Source organism: Sorex fumeus, unplaced genomic scaffold (assembly GCF_029834395.1).
Source record: "Sorex fumeus unplaced genomic scaffold, SorFum_2.1 ptg000165l, whole genome shotgun sequence".
Lineage (NCBI taxonomy): Eukaryota > Metazoa > Chordata > Mammalia > Eulipotyphla > Soricidae > Sorex > Sorex fumeus.
Genome location: NW_026606222.1, coordinates 981,420 through 997,244, shown reverse-complemented (window position 1 = coordinate 997,244; position 15,825 = coordinate 981,420).

The window sequence follows — 15,825 nt, the reverse complement described above, 5'->3', positions numbered from 1 at the left end:
ATTTTTTCCCCTGCTGGAAGAATTCCAATCTGGCTTTTCTTTATTTTATGTTTGGGCTCTCTGCAGCTGTGCTCAGGTGATCCTGTGGTGACGAGGACAGAATCCAGGGCCTGGCGCAAGCAACTCCTGGCTCCTGAGGGGTCTTCCCTGGCCCTGTGTTTCATTTCATTTCATTTCATCATCCTGTTATTCGTCGATTGCCTCGAGCAGGCCCCAGTAACGTCTCTTTCATCCTAGCCCTGAGATTATATTCAAGGCTCTTTAGGAGAATGAGACCCATCATTGTTACGGGTATTTGGCATATTGGGTACGCCACGGGGAGATTGCCAGACTCTGCCCTGTGGGCAGGCTACATTCGATAGCCTGCAAGTTTGTCCAAGTTTGTCCTGCTTGTCTGGCCCTGTGGCTTCTCTCGAAACAAGGGAGTAGATGTGAGGCTTTTGCCCTAGGCAACCCCAATCCCCATCTGAGGCAAAATCATTAGGGACAGACATTTTATTTTAATTTATTTTAATTTAATTTTTTTTTTTTTGCTTTTTGGGTCTCACCCGGCAATGCTCGGGGTTCCTCCTGGCTCTGCGCTCAGGAATTACTTCTGGCAGTGCATGGGCGACCCTATGGGATGCCAGGGATTGAGCCCAGGTTGGCCGTGTTCAAGGCAACTGCCCTATCCCCTGTACTATTGGGGACAGACATTTTAGGACTTTCTTCCAAAGTCATAATTGATTTAAGGCATTGTATTAAAATGGTAAAATAAAATTAAGTTTTGCTGCAATAGAATATTGAGAAGATGTGGAGGGTGCCAGACGACTGAAATGTATTTGTTCATACGAATAAAATCTAGAGGCAGAGATTCTAAGACAGTCTGGCAGCTCTGAAGTCCTTGACCGCTCTTGCTCTTTTAATAGTCCATATAAGACTTTTTTTTTTCTTTTTGGGTAACACCCAGCGATGCTCCTGGCTCATGCACTGAGGAATTACTCCTGGTGGTGCTCGGGGGACCATATGGGATGCCAGGGATCGAACCCTGGTTGGCCACATGCCAAAGGCAAATGCCCTACCGGCTGTACTACTGCTCCGGCCCCTCAATATAAGACTTTTACCTCATTGCTCATAATGGCTGCTGGTGCTCCAGCCAACAGAGAAAGGGAAAAAGAAGAGACGAAGGCAATAGGTAGCTATCACTTGAAGAAGGCTTCTGGGAGGTGCTCTAGGTGACTTCCTCTCCCAGGCGGGATGTAGTTCCATGGCCAGCTCGGCTTCTAGAGTTGGCTCAGGATATTGGGTCTTTGTTGTGGGGACCTTTCTGCTTAGGTACACATCCGGGATTTCAATGACAGAGCGGAGAGATGCTCTGGCCTTCATGGAAAGAGCTGGGTCTGGGAATCCTTGCTCTTGAGAGGCAAAGCTAACACGGCTGACTCCTGTGATCCTGTGAAGTTGCTTTTTAATAGTGTGAGACACAGGGGTGCCCCCGCGTTAAAGCTTGAAACCAGGTCAATGTCATGGGCTCTTGTGGTTGCGATACATCGCTTCCTCCCTTCTGTCAAGTCTATTAAAGAGTGTCTCTGGGTCTTGGCATGATAAATACAGAGAGCTCAGCTACTCCCATGGGATATATCCAATAGAATGCCCATGAGGATAAGGCAGGGCATCTACTGGACATTAGGGTTCGAGTGGGATTCCCTGCCAACTTTACCTCAGTTTGGCTGAAAATCATTTCCCAAGACCTGAAACTTAGGGGGCTGGGGTGATAGCACAGTGGCCAGGGCATTTGCTTTGCCCAGGGCTTACCTGGGGTTCGATTCCCAGCATCCCATATGGTCCCCTGAGCACCGCCAGGAGTAATTCCTGAGTGCAGAGCCAAGAGTAACCCCTGTGCATTGCCGGGTGTGGCCCCCCCAAAAAAAGCAAAAAAATAATTTAAGACCTCAGACTCAGGACTTAATTGTTCTTCCAACCCATTCAAACATCTTCCTTCCATAACACATCAGTCTTATGAAATTAGAGTCCCAGGCTTAATACAGAACTTTTGGAAAGAAAATGTACTGAAGGAATAAATACATTTAAAGACTACCCTTCAAATCTTATTATATAAAGGCATATATAAATATTGGCGGGATGAAAAATCAAAGAGGAAAGAACTACTCTGGTTATGCTATATGCCAATAAAGAATTTGGAGTAAAATGATCAGGATTCCGGGCTGGACCCGGCCATTTATTGGGAGGGGCTGGAGCGATAGCACAGTGGGTAGGGCATTTTCCTTGCATGCAGCCGACCTGGGTTCAATCCCCGGCATCCCATATGGTCCCCCATGCATCATCAGGAGTAATTCCTGAGTGCAGAGCCAGGAGTAACCCCTGGACATTGCTGGGTGTGACCCCCCCGCAAAGTATATTGGGGACCAAGAAGATAATATAGCAGGTAAAGTGCTGGCCTTGTATGTGACCCACGTGGATTTGATACCCAGAACCCCATATTGTCCCCTGAGCACCTCCAGCAGACATCCCTGAGCACAGAGCCAGGAGTAATCCCCGAGTTCCATGAGGTATGACCCAAACACCAAAAGCAAATAAATAAATAGAAAGCATACTGTTTAAGAGTCTCTGGAAAAATGAAACTAATAGGAGATAGGTAGATAAAAACATGCAAGAGATATGACAGACCTGTCAATACATCAATGGTACCTCATATGTAGGATAACACTGTTTTGTCCTTCCTGCATAGCCTCAGGTTGATGTAGGCAGGTAGATAGGGAAAGGCCCTTTGCAATGGAAGAAGAGTTCTAGGGATGACCCACCTTGTGGATACAGAAAACAAAGGCCTGATAAGACCATCCGCAGACCCTCAGGATATAGGCCTCCCCATGAAATTCCTCTTTTTGGACCTCCCTGGTAACCTCCTTAGCCATGGACTTTTACCTGGGAAGAAGCCCCACGTGGGGGCAGGTTGGAGAAACCCTATAAAGGCCACCTGGAAGAAAGGAAGGGCGCGCAGATGCTGCCTGAGCCCATGTGTGCTTACGTCCACGTGGCTGAGCACATGTGGTGCCCCAGCACATGTGTCGCCCGCATCTCCCCTCTTGAGATGTGTACTTTCATGCTTTCGTGTCTAACTTTACTCTCTCACTCTCTTTCCCTCCCTCCATACCTAAAAATCCTCAAAATAAAATCTATTTACTTCACTGCTTGTCTACTCCTGAAATTCCTTTCTGCGAGGCGAGACAAGAACCCAGCAACCCTGGGTCCCGAGTGGCAGAGGCAGATGGGGAGAAAATGACTGTCTTTCTCCTCCCTGCTTCACATAAGTCACCCGTGGGGCCTACTGACATCAAGGTGGTTTAGGTTTATTGGGCTGCTCCCATCACAGTGCTCCTGTTCCTCTGTGTTTATTTGTAACTTCTTTCTTCGTGCTCTGTTGACTTGTAAATATTGTTTTTCTCTTCTCCCTAAGTCCTTTGCAGAGTTTATTCAGAGCAAAGTCCTTTTTGTATGGACACAAGAAGATAGTATATGCTATGCTTTTGTAATGTGACTCTCAGTGATATTTCCCTCCTGGGCATCTGTTCTCTCACCTAAGCCTCAGCTGCCTTTACTTCCTACTGCCCCCAAAAGCAGGGTCCCAACAAGGGATGGATGGAACCAGGGCAAGCGGTAAGCTATGTGCTACCCTGGCATCAAGATGGGCCTGGCCAAAGCGCCATAATGCTTAACTATAAGTTAAGAGCTTGGGCATGGACAGATGCTGTTATGATCCAAAAGGTAAAAACTAGATTTGGACCCTGCTAGGGTTGGGAACGATTAATCTGGCCTGAGCTCTGTAGTCTGAGTCTGTGGCAAGATGTTCCCAGGAGAGCTGCCCTACAAGTCTCAATGTTATCTCTTATTGTGTCCATACAAAAATAGCTAGTATTGATAGGTTGATAGTTATTGGACTGAGGAAAAGAGAAAAACACCTTAGCAGGTATTTTGCCCTTGGGCTGTCAGGAAGGGCTTTGGAATGCCTTTTAGGTGGTGTTCCCTTTGAACTTGGTGGGCCCTCAGGAAGGGCTTTCTTATGTTGATTTGGTACCTGACTGGGTGCAGTGTCAGCCCAGACTGTAGGGGAGTTGGAGACAAGAGAGCTCCAGAGAAGAGAGAGCAGGGCAGCAAGACGGACCGTGGGGACAGAGAGAGAAGAATGTAGAAGAAGAATACAGGAGCAGGTGCATGGAGAGAGAGAGAGAACCCAGGAGCGGAGAGGTGAGTAGGAGAGACATGAGGAGACGGGAATGAGGAGCCGTGTGAGACCAGAATAGGAGGCTCAGAAAGATTTGGGGCAGGTGCGTGGCGAGAATGGAAAAAACTGATCAATCAACAGGCTTGCTCCTCTTCTCCTCCGCCATCTGCCCCAGGGCCCGGGCTACCCCAGCTGGGTGAGCGGCCTGGGCCCACCCTGAATGCGGGTCCCCCCCTGGCCACCCTTAGAGATTTTTTACACTAATAGATTAGATTGATAGGTGACTCGATGGATGGATGTGTGCATGCATGGATCGATCAGTGCACGCAAGCATGGGTAGAGGGATTGATCACGATCACGATCATCCTGTTGTTTGTCGATTGTCTCGAGCAGTCACCAGTAACGTCTCCTTGTACCTAGCCCTGAGATTTTAAAAGAGCCATTTCAATGCTCTTTCAGGATTAGAAGGACGAGACCCATCATTGTTACTGGTATGTAGTATATTGAGAACGACATGGGAAGTTTGCCAGACTCTGCCTTGCGGGCAGGATACTTTTTGTAGCCTGCCAGGTTCTCCAAAGGAAAGATAATAAGATGTCACGCGGCCTGAACTGCGATTTATAGTCTCTGCGTCTTGGCCGTTGATGGGACCAACCTGGCGCCGTTGGCAGCTGGTGGGTGTGATGCCTACCTACTGGAAGATGGGGGGGTCTGGGTGGAGAAGGCCCAGTCCCAATCCAAGTAGGCTTGGAGACCTCAGCCCCGGGACCCGCATGCCTGGGTTCCTCTGCCAGTTCTTTCATGCACGAGGCCCGTCTGGACGTGTGGAGAGTGGGCCCAGCATGGCCGTGGCCGAGGGATTGATATTCATATACATTCATATGTAGGTACATGCCAATCTCTCTATCTTGACTGTGATTCACTATAAGGAATTGACCTACATTCATCTGGAGTCTGAGGCGTTGCAGGGTTGTAATTTCAAGCTGGAGAACCAAGAAAGCCAATGGGATGACTCAAAGGCTGTGAGCTGGGCGTTGGTGGTTCCAAGCTGCTCTGAGATCAGCCTCCATAGCTTAACTCCGACTGATGATGGAAAGTGAAGTCCTTCTGTTCTCCCTTTTGACCTATTTAGGCTCCAGCTGGGAAGGGCAGTGTTAGGGCGCGGATCGTGATCTCCCTTTAACGACAAAGAGACTCCAGAGACTGCAAACAGCAAGCAAGGTTTATTGTAAGACTGGCTAGCCAGGGTCAAGCCGCCTACACAGACACGCAGGTCAGTTAGGTGAGGCAAGACCCCGAACTTCTTCAAAGGGGATCTTACATAGGCCTTCACTGGCCGTTACAGCAAAGCCCGCGCATTTCATAGCCAATAGATTTGTAACAACATATGCTTTCCTAACCAATCCAATTAAGGGTACATCACTTCTTAGCCTATAGTTTAAGATCAGCATTTCGCGTCAGTGCTTAGGAACTGACAGGTTTTTAAGGCAGTCCTGGGTCTTGCAACATGGGTCTTGTGAGAGACATCCAGTTATCTGGTCTGACTCCCACCCTTCGAGTACCTGTATCTGAATTCCTAGCTCAGGGGCAGAAAAACCAGATATTTTGCAGTGCAGGCTCCTATAAAGCGGATCTGAAAAAGCTTATCTAGACCTGTTCCTTGAAAAACAAGTTATTTTGCAATGCAGGTTCCTATTAAGCTAAGCTAAATTAATTCTGGTGGTAGTCCATTTTGGGCCTGTCCCTTACAGGCAGTCCTTCCCCTTAGCCATCCAATTCAGAGGCTCACCCCGCAAACACACTTCCAGACTGTATCACTGTATCACTGTCATCCTGTTGTTCATCGATTTACTCGCGCCAGTAACATCTCCATTCGTCTCAGCCCTGAGATTTTAGCAGCCTCTCCTTACTCGTCTTTTCCAATGCTGTTGTATTGGAGGTTCTTTCAGAATTCGGGGAATGAGACCCATAATTGTTACTGTTTTTGGCATATCAAATACACCACGGGGCGCTTGCCAGGCTCTGCCGTGTGGGCAGGATACTCTCAGTAGCTTGCTGTGTAAAGGTGCGGATCGAGGTCTCCCTCTAATGACAAAGAGACTCCAGAGACTGCAAACAGCAAGCAAGGTTTATTGTAAGACTGGCTAGCCAGGGTCCAACCGCCTACACAGACACGCAGGTCCGGCAGGTTGGGTGAAGACCCCGAGCTTCTCCAAAGGAGATCTTACATAGGCCTTCACTGACCATTACAGCAGAGCCCACGCATTTCATAGCCAATAGATTTGTAATAAACCATACTTTCCTGACCAATCCATTAAGGGTACATCACTTCTTAGCCTATAGTTTAAAGATCAGCATTTGCGTCAGTGCTTAGGAACGTCCTGGGTTTTAGGGCAGTCCTGGGTCTGCAACAGGGGTCTTGTGAGAGACATCCGGTTATCTGGTCTGACCCCCACCCTCCGAGTACCTGTATCTGAATTCCTTGCTCAGGGGCAGAAAAACCAGTCATTCAGCAATGCGGGTTCCTGTTAAGCTAAGCCAAATTAATTCTGGTGGTGGTCCATTTTGGGCCTGTCCCTCACAGCTGGGCTCTCTGAGAGGCATATATACATATATATTCCTCTCTATGATTTGTTGCCTACTGTCTGAACCCCATCAAATATGGTGTGGAAATTATGGAAAATGGGTAGGGAGTGTATTATGATGTGTTGCACCGTCCAGGAATTTGTTCTCTCATATTGTTGGGATCGGGAGTTCCCTAGCCCTGGGAGGCGCGGAGAGACCAGATAGACACAATTCCTGCAGGAGTAAAAACGGGGTTTATTTAGACCAGCATGCTGGGGCTCCGCAGCATACCCCAAAATGGGCAGTGGCTGAGAGCCCCGAACTTCTTCAAAGGGGATCTTATATAGGCCTTCACTGGCTGTTACAGCAAAGCCCGCGCATTTCATAGCCAATAGATTTGTAACAACATATACTTTCTTAACCAATCCATTTAAAAGTACCTCACTCCTTAGCCTATAGATTCAAAGATCAGCATTTACGTACATCCATTGTCAGCACAAGCAAGGTTATAGCTGGAATCATTAAGCCTTAGGTAATCTCCCTTGACCATCCTCGTTTTGAGTTACCCAAGTCTGCAGGGTGCTTTAGTGAGACAATACATTCCAGGAAAGGGCAATTTCCCCCAACCACCCGCATCCTGAGTTATCCTTTACCCAAATCTGCAGGGTGCTTTACTGAGACAATACATTTCAGGAACAGTAAATACACCTGAATCCTGTCACACTTGGTTTAGAAAGAAGTTATGCCCTGTTCACTTTCCAAGTCCCCTCTCCCCCAGGTGCAAAGCAGCCAAGCAGTTTTACAGAAAGCAATGTTGCAAGTTAGCTAAAGTACACAAAAATTTGATGCCCTAATATGGATTCTTTCAATATGTGAGACTCGGCCTGAGCATGTGGAAAGCAGCCTGGAGCGTGGCGGCAGTTGCGTAGTGGTGCTCGGCTGCTGGAGCTGGGTCCCATGGGGCGGGGAGGGCTCTCACCCGCCCCCCTCTGGGGTGCCCATAGTGTAAACAGCCTGGCACGGAGTTTGGGGGCATGGTGATGGGGCCCTCATTTTACGCTCCCTTCTGGGAGAAGCAGCCAGGAGTCATGGAGGGTGGCCAGTGAGGAGATTATTTGGCCAGAAACAACCAGACACAGTCAGAAATAAGGCTCAGCTAGCATGCCCCCCTCCCGGGGGCCCCTAAGATTAGCCACCACAAAAGGAACCCCTAGAGATTGCTTGCAAATATGCCTGGTGCTCAGAAATGTTTAAACTCAACCGGTAAAGCTCTCTTTGCTTTCTTCCTTCAGCTTCACCCCCTGAAGATAATTGCTGTTCACTGAATGGGAGCTCCCCTTCCTGGCCTTTTTTTCCCCCTGTATATATTCAAATATGTAAATACCGGGGCCAGACATTCCATTCTGCAATGCTTTTATCCCCCTTCACAATGCACTTTTCGGCACTGATCCATATCCTTCCCAAGGGCTGTCCTCTTCTTTCCAGGGCTGCTCACTCCCTCCTACATTGTCTGGAGGGAACCAACGTTTCTTAAGAAGCTGGAGAGCTAGTACAGGAGGTAAGCACCTGCCTTGCACGTGGCAACTTCATCCCAGGCACCAGCAGAAGTGATTCCTGAGCACAGGGCCATGAATAGGCAGAGACCCACCAGGTATGGTCCCGAGCAGCCCCCAGAAGAATGAAGCATTCACATGACTGGTTAGTTACTATTTATTTTATTTTTTTGGCTTTTTGGGTCATACCCAGAGGAGCTCAGGGGTCACTGCTGGCTCTGCACTTAGGAATCACTCCTGGTGGTGCTAGGGTGACCCTATGGAATGCTGGGAATCGAACCCGGGTTGGTCGCCCTGCCTGTTGTACTATCACTCCAACTCCATGATTGGTTAGTTTCTGTATGACAAACAGATGTGCTGATTCCTCTTGGACCAATTCTTTCACTTGTGCCTGTCATGGAGAGTCTAGGACATGTGGGCACCACCACACTTCACTTCTGGCTCATTTGACACGGAAACGAAGAATGACCCACACCAGTTCCATACCTGTGCTTGGCTAGACCCCATGGGTGTCTGGGCCGAACAGGAATTTCTTTTTTCTTTTTTTCTTTTTCTCTTTGGGTCACACCTGGTGATACACAGGGGTCCTGGCTCTGCACTCAGGAATTATTCCTGGCGGTGCACGGGGGACCTTATGGGGTGCTGAGAATTGAACCTGGGTCGGCCACGTGCAAGGCAAACGCCCTTCCTGTCATACTGTCACTCCGGCCCCTCTTATTTATTTATTTATTTATTTATTTTATTTTCATGATGCTTTTTTTAAAAACAATTTATTTATTTATTGAATCACTGGGGAAAAGTTACAGAGCTTTCAGGTTTAGGTTTCAGTCATGTAAATATCAAACACATTTCCCTTTACCAATACTTATTTTTACCCGTGAACCCCAATAGAACCCCACCTCCCACCCCTCCCAATTCCTGTGAGGCAGATGAGTTCTAGTTAACACTCTATCTACTAGATTTATTGTTACAATAAAAGATGCACCATTATTATTTAGAGTTTACGACCCCCCCCCAAATCAGACTTGCTGAAAAAGCGTTGTGAAATGATTTGCTTTCTACAGTTGGATTTAAGAATTAAATGATGGTTTTGGATTTCTGCTATTTTACTTATTAACCCTGGAAGTATTTCTATTAAAAGTTAGATAGTTAAGAGATTGGTTTCTGTGCTCTGGAGTCGTGGCCGTGCCGGAGAGCCGCTCGTGGGGGGCAACTGGCGACCTCGGTAGGGCGTGAAGGACGGCCCATTACGCCCCCCTTCCCATGAAGTCCCTGCCGCCCCCACCCCCGGCTCAGACCTGCTGTCCACAAGGCTCCCGTGCGGCCGCCACCTTTCTTTCCAGAGCAACGGACATTTTTTTGGGGGGAGGGTCACAGTCAGTGTCCTCAGTTTCCTTGCCCACCTGCACCTGCTCTAGCCTGCCCCTATGGCAAGCTCTTTTCTTCTCCCTCCCTCTCCTCTCTCTCTCTTTCTCTCCTCTCTCTTCCCTTCTCTTCTCTCTCTCTCTCTCTCTCTCTCTCTCTCTCTCTCTCTCTCTCTCTCTCTCTCTCCTTCTGGGCATTATGGTTCCAACAGGAACTTCTTACCGACTAGAGGCGCCTTCCTGAAACCCGCACTCCCACTTCCCCCTTCCCCCGCCCTGGTGGTCCAGGGCTGCCTGGCCACCCGAATCCTGATCATGTGAGAAAAACAAAGCCCTCTGGAGTTCCCCTGAAGAACTGAGAGCAGTTTTGAAAGCAGAGTTGCTGCCTCAAGCAGATACTTTTTTCCCCTTTAGGCCCAGGACGAGCTCTAAGGCTTCAGGATGAATCCAACTACCGTCACTTCCTTCAGAGCCCAAGAGCATAGAGAGGGTTTCCGCCATTTAAAACCATCCTTGAATTAAAAAGAGAAAGTGCCTGCTTTCTCTTGCCTCTGTCGCTGTTGTCCCTGGGCTGGCCAGGGCTTTTGTCTGTGATGACACTTATTTTTTTTTTTTAAGCAATGTTGCTTGTGTGTGTGTGGGGGGAGCGGGGGGTGTCCTTTAGCTGTCATGCTCACACACACTCACTGAAACCCACACTTCCTGGTCCTAGGGCTTGTGGCTCTGTGGTTGTGGTGCCCCTGGGAGGGAGGGTTACATCCTTTCGCTATGCAGCTGGAATGATGCAGACAGCAGAGTGGCCCAGCATAAAGGATCAAGTGGGGGCTGGAGCAGTAGGACAGCAGGTAGGGTGTTTGGGTGCTTTCCCCCAAGCACCGCCAGGAGTAATTCCCGCATGCAGAGCCAGGAGTCAGCCTGGAGCGTTGCCGGGTATGAGCCCCAAAGCCAAAATAAATAAATAGTGAATACATATTAAAGAAGAAGGACCAAGTGGTCAGATGCGAGTGGGGAGTGAGGAGCAGAGAAACAGGGTCACAGTAGAGGATTGAGAAAAGGGCAGGTATTTTTGCCTCTCTGGGATATATTCCCAGGAGTGGTATTGCTGGGTCAAATGGGAGCTCAATTTCTAATTTTTTTTTTTAATTTATTTATTGAATCACTGTGGGAAAGGTTACAAAGCTTTCAGGTTTATGTCTCAGTCATGCAAATATCAAACACATTTCCCTTTACCAATACTTATTTTTTACCATGAAGAACCCCAATAAAATCCCACCCCCCATAGTCGAAGTGACATCTGCACTTGTTTGTTCATTGCAGCACTCTTTACAATAGCCAGAATCTGGAAAAAACCTGAGTGCCCGAGAACAGATGACTGGTTAAAGAAACTTTGGTACATCCATACAATGGAGTACTATGTAGCTGTTAGAAAAGATGAAGTCATGAAATTTACATACAAGTGCTACAATATGGAAAGTATCATGCTAAGCGAAATGAGTCAGAAAGAGAGGGATAGACATAGAAAGATTGCATTCATCTGGGGGATATAAAGTAACAAAGTATGAGATTAATACCCAAGAATAGCTGAGATCAGCACCAGGAGGATTACTCCATAACTTAGAGGCCAGCCGGGTATCCTAGAGGAAAGGGCTATTCAGATAGAGAAGGGAGCACCAAATAAAGGATGTTTGGAGGATCCTCCCAGGAGGGGAGATGCATGTCGAAAGTAGACTATGGACTGAACATGTTTGCCACTCAATGCCTCTTTTGCAGACCACAACACCCAAAAGGAGAGAGAGAACACAGGGGATTGCCCTGCCACAGAGACAGGGGGGATGGGGGGATGAGGGTGGGAGGGATATTATCCATGGTGGTGGAAAATGGGCACTGGTGGAGGGATGGGCATCTGATCATTGTATAATTGAAACCAAAGCACAAAAAATTGTAAATCTACAACTGTAAAAAAAAAATAAAATAAAATAAAGGGAAAAAAAAAGAAAAAAAAAAAAAAGAAAAGGGCAGGTAGGGCAGCAGGGGGGACGCTTACCTTGCATGCAGTGACCTAGGTCGGATCCCCGGCATCCCATATAGTCCCCCCTCCCCCCAGCACTGCCAGGAGTGATTCCTGAGTGCAGAGCCAGAAGTGACCTCTGAGCATCGCCGGGTGTGACCCCCAAACCCAAAGGCAACAAACCCAACCAAATACAAGCCAGACAGAAATAAGAGAACGAAAGTGTGCGGTGTCTGGTAGGAGCGAGAGTCCCAAGTGTTCTTTATTTCACTATGGGAAGGGAAGGGCCTGTGACCGTCAGCTGCCAATCTATGCTCATCTAACCCTGTTAAACTCTATGCATAGCCGAGGGCCTGCATTCTGGGCCAAGTTTTTTGGGGTGTCTCTCAATGGCGCTTCCTCTGGGAGAAAGAGCAGAGAGGAAGCAAGTGGTCTCGGGGGCCTTATGAATTTCTGGATTCTTTTTTCTGCCCACTCTTCTGTTCTTCTCAAGCTACCTGTTGTTAACTCCCTGTTCCCAGCAGCCAGAACCACATTCAGAGCCACGTGACAGCACCAAGGATGGAACTTGCAACCTTATGTTTATGAGACAAATGTGTTCAGTCCCTGGGGCCTTGGTTGTTTCGTGTTTTTAAGTGGCTGGCACAGACACACACACACACACACACACACACACACACACACACACACACGCCCCATGAAAACAAAACCCCCTCAGAAGACAAAAGATATTTGTCTTCTGACAATATCTAAGCAAAAATGATCTGAAATTCAGATTTCATGCCCATAAATGAAGTATCACTGGAACACAGCCATACAACCTATTGTGAGAAGCCGCTTGTACAAAATGAGGGCAGGACTGATTATTAGCACAAAAACCGCAGGGCCCACAAAGCTGACAATATTTACCACAGGGCCTTTTGCAGAAAATATTCCCAGTGTTCCTATAGGTCTGTGGCGTGATTTTTTTCCTTTTTGGTCTTTTGTCTTCATCTCATTTTTTCCCCCTTCTGCAAAATTTTCTTTCGAATTCTCTGTGGTATTTATTCCTCAACACTGCTCTGAAGATAACGCTGCAAATTAGCAAGGCCCATTTAAACAGTGAATTGCATTTTCCTACTTGCCAAGTTTCTGAAGGTAAAATATCTTTTAAAGAAAATAAAGAATAATGGTTTTGACTTGGGTCTAAAATTAATTTTGGTCACAATATTAACACAAAGATAATGAAAATCAGAATGAAGGGATTTTTCCTCCTCATGAATACAAAATATAGCTCTTCTTTCTAGTTCTACTTTACCCTAGAAAGTCGGCTATAATTTCAGGGTAGAAACTAGAGGAACCGATATTCTTGTTTTGGGGGTCCATTTATGCAAAAAGAACCTTTTCTCTGGGCCACACTCTATGGTGCTCAGGGCTGACTTGTGGCTCTGCACTCAGGGATCATTCCTGGCAGTTCTTGGGGGACCATGTGCGGTGCCCGGGGTTGAATCAGAGCCGGATGCATGCAGGGCAAGTGCCATAACCCCTTGCTTGATCTCCAGCCCGTTGATCTTTTATTTTATTTTTCTTGCTTTTTTACACCTGGGATGCACAGGGGTTACTCCTGGCTCTGCACTCAGGAATTGCTCTTGGTGGTGCTCGGGGGACCATATGGGATGCCGGGGATTGAACCCACGTCGGCCGCGTGCAAGGCAAACACCCTATCTGCTATGCTTTCATTCCAGCCCCTCCCTTGGTCTTATATGTGACGTCTCTGGTCCCCTGGTGAGTCTCTCAAGGTGAGAGGTTCGCCGTTAGCATCCCAGGAGAGGAAGTGGAAGGAAATTTCCAAACGTCCTTCTGAGGCAGCCACCATCTTGAAAAGTCTTGGTGGGCCAGGGAGATGAAACTCTGGTGGCAGCGGGGTCCAGAGCTTGGAAAGCAACATCTCCCAGAGAGTTAGGCTGGTCAGCGAAGGGCTCAGAGCCCGTTTCTGGGCCAGCAGTACTTGGAGTCCCAGGACACGCTACAAATGTGCTATCAGAGCTGATCCTCTGAGCGACCCTTTCAGAAATGGGGCCTCTGAGACCCAACCATCTCTTAGCAAGCGTCCTGTGCAGGGATGCAGGTGCATGTTAAGGAACAGCTGTATTCAGGCCCTGCCTGATGGCCTAGTGTGAAGGCGACATTCTAGAGAGCTGGGAGGAGGTCTCCCAGAACTGAGAGTGTCTGGAATGTTCTGTGTTGGGTGCTGGCTTCTCCCAACGGTAGCTAGTGTTTATTTATCTAGCTCTTCCTCTGCTTTGAGTAAGTGAGCACAAGTGAGTACTTGTTAAATTTGAGGACCCTACCTAGCGAGGCAGAAGGAAGGGAGGGGGGAGAGAGAGAGACAGACAGAGACAGAGAGACAGAGAGACACAGAGAGAGAGAGAGTCAAGTAAAGAAATAGAAGTAATTGGGGGAGGGTGCTCCGAAGTGGACCCTATGGACCTCTGCTGAGGCTGGGGTCAACCCACGCTCTGGGAGAGGCTAAGTGGGTTTTAAGTTGTCTTGGTAATGAAGGGAACGAAAGCCAGTGGGAGTGGTACACTGGTGAGCATGGGATGGAGGCTGGGGGTGTCAGGCTGGGGAGAGGCCGGGGCGATCGTTGGTTCCAGGAATCTTGCTGTTCCACCAGCCAGACGCCATTTGGTCCAGAACGAACCTGACAGTCCCCACCGGAGCCTGTTGCTGCTGTCCCATTTCACAGGGAGAGCGGCTGGAGGAGGAAGGCGCGTTACCTCCTGAAGACAGATGAGAAAACTGAGGTGTGTGCAGAGATCACAAAGCAGGTGAACAGAGGAGGTGGGAAGCAGAGCAGACGGTCCATCTCTGGGTCAGGGTCCTTCCCTGCCAGCTGCCCCTGGGGGCGGGATTGATTGAGTGTGTGCTTCAGGGAATCCCTTCCCGGGGCTGATAAAATGCAATTATTAAAGAAGTCTTTGCCACAGGACTGGGGCGACGGGGGCAGGTGCTTGCCTCACAGGTGGCTGGCCTGGATTTGTTTCCCAGCAACCCCCAGAGTCCCGGAGACTGCCAGGAGTGATCCCTGGACCCAAAGCCAGGAGGAGGCCCTGTGCACTGCTGGGTGTGGCCCCCAAGCAAAAAAAAAAAATTATAGCACAGTGGTAGGGCGTTTGCCTTGCACGCAGCCAACATGGCCGACCCGAGTTCGATTCCTCCGCCCCTCTCGGAGAGCCCGGCAAGCTACCGAGAGTATTCGATATGCCAGACACAGTAACAACAAAGTCTCCAATGGAGACGTTACTGGGCCCGCTTGAGCAAATCGATGAACAACGGGAGGACCGTGACCGTGACCGTGATGAAGAATGAGATGCTGAGAAGTGAGGGAAGCGAAGCTCCCTAGTGTCACAGCTTGGTGGGGTGCTGCCAGGTTTGGGAGCTAGGCTGGCTTTTGTCAGGCAGGTATCTTTTTTTTTTCTAGGGGGCATAGCCAGCAGTGCTCAGGGTTGACTCCTGGTTCTGTGCTCAGAGCTCTCTCTTGGCAGGGCTGAGGAGACCCTCTGGGGTGCCGGGAGTTGAGCCCAGACTGGCCGTGTGCAAAGCCAACACCATCCTCAATGTATCACTGCTTCAGCCTCCAAGGCAGGTTCTTTTTGTTTTTTTTTTTTTTGGCTTTTTGGGTCACACCGGCAATGCGAAGGGGTTACTCCTGGCTCTGTGCTCAGGAATTACCCCTGGCAGTGCTCAGGGGACCATATGGGATGCTGGGAATCGAACCTGGGTTGGCCGCGTGCAAGGCAAACGCCCTACCCACTGTGCTATCACTCCAGCCCCCAAGGCAGGTTCTAAGTCACTTCCTTTGCCCTGTGTGGCGCAGTCCTGGTGAGTTTGTGGGCAATGACACCGATACACCTGCTCCAGATTCAGAGACTGTGCTCAACCCTATTTGGTGCCACCCTCTTTTCTTAGGGGGTCTAGGAGCTGGTCCCGCCCCCACCCCCCCGCCCAATCCTGCCACAAACCAAGCCAGACACCCCTGAGGTATCATCTCCTTGGAGCTGCGTAAACACAGTGAAGAGGAGATGCGACTCCAACAGGACTCACTAGAACACAGCTTCCATTAGTCAACAAATG